Below are 1,858 nucleotides of genomic sequence, written 5' to 3' on the forward strand. Positions count from 1 at the left end.
GCATGCTTTAATTTCCACTGCCTATACACTCTTTGCATGCTTGCTTGAATTGTGTGATGATTGCTTGACTTGTCCTAAGATACTAAAATCTGCCAAACTCTAAAATTGGGAAAAGGTTAACTTCTTAATTGGTCAAGTAGTCTAATCACCCCCCCCCCCCTCTAGACTTACTTCAAGTCCTACACGAAGCCCTGATTGTAGCTAGGCGGCTCTCCAACTTCCCAATCCTCCTTCGGATGCAACCAAAAGCCTCCTTGCTCCAGGCACACAAAGAGACGGCGACATGTTTCAGATTAGACCACGTCGATTGCAGTGAGGGACCGCCATCCCGCCCATCAGATCATGCCCGCTCAAAGGTTTACCTGTAGTCGTCGGCTTGCAGCCACATTGCTTCAAACCTGAACCCTTGCTGAACTCATGGAGGCCGGTCCTGTTGAGAGCTACAGTCCAGCAGAACAAGCACAGGGTAATGATCCGAGGAAGTGGCAATGAGATTCTCAACCCCCCACACATCGAACAAGCTAGTGAAAGCACCATTTGACACAGCACGATCAAGATGACACTAGGCGTGACAGTCCAGATCTTGTTTATTGCACTACGTAAACTTCGGTCATGAGTAGCCCAAATCAGTTAAGCTACAATCCATCAAGCACTCTCTGAAAGCAGAGATCTGAGACCCAGATCGATCCCGAGAGCCGCAGTGTTCATCCTGAGCTAAGACCTAATTGAAATCCCCACAGCATATCCACGACGCATCCCACATAGGTTGGAGACGCCGAAGAAGCTCCCAAATTGGGATCTGTCTTCTCTTCTGGGTTCCCCATATATGAAGGAGGCACGCCAGACCACACCATCATTGAGCTTCACATGAGTGTCAATGCAATGCTTGTTAGCAACCTTAACTGGCACCTTCGCCGAGGACGTCGAGAACAAAGCAAAGCCGCCACTGAGTCCCTCACTGCTAACAGCAAAACAACCAGAAAATCCCAGAGGCCACATAAAGTTCCTCACAAGAGTATCCCTCATCTTCGTTTCAGACAGAAAGAGGGAGGGTTGGTAAAGCTTCACAAGCCAGCGAAGCTCGCCAACTGTCGAGTCCGACCCCAAACCTCGACATTTCCAGCATAAGATACTCATTGCGTCTGGCGGGGCTGCACCGCAGCCTCCGCCGGATCCGTCGATCGATTGTTTGAGAGATGTTGCTTCTTGTTGGACTCAACCTAGTGTTCTGTACTTCACCTAGACATCTCATTGGCCTTCTCGAAACCGGAACTAGAGCCAAAGCATTACTATCCCCCTAACCTTGGAGAGACGACGAAGACGGAACCTTGCCTAATTTCCTCTTCTGACCGGCAGGCCCCGTCTTCTTCTGCGGAGCAGGGAACAACTCACGGCCAGGGTCGCCAATGCATCCCCTTCCACGACCACGGGTAGACCTCTCGCGGCCACGAGCAGTCCCCCCTTGTTTGATAGGAGAGGAGACCTCTCCGTCAACTACATCCGCTCCAACATGATCGCTAGATTTTCCACGGCCTAGAGCAGCTGACCGAGCCTTGCCAAAAGAACCAGCACCAGCAGCCGAGGACGAAGTTGTGCTGGACCTTGAACCGCCAAATTTCCTCGGATGGTCATCATTAACACACAGCTTCTTTGCAACATATGGCAGGTTACCGTTCTCATCCCTAGAACCTGGGGTAGGGCACATCACCGAGGAGTGACCAAGAAGGCCACAAGAGAAACAATAAAATGGCAGCCTCTCGTACATCACAGAGAAGGTCTCGGTTCTTTTCAGCTTGATAAAACTCACTGTAACATAGCGGGCAATCGGCTCCTGCACCGCTATCTCAGCTCTCACCCT

This window comes from Triticum aestivum, chromosome 7B, assembly GCF_018294505.1.
Source record: "Triticum aestivum cultivar Chinese Spring chromosome 7B, IWGSC CS RefSeq v2.1, whole genome shotgun sequence".
NCBI classification, from domain to species: Eukaryota; Viridiplantae; Streptophyta; class Magnoliopsida; order Poales; family Poaceae; genus Triticum; species Triticum aestivum.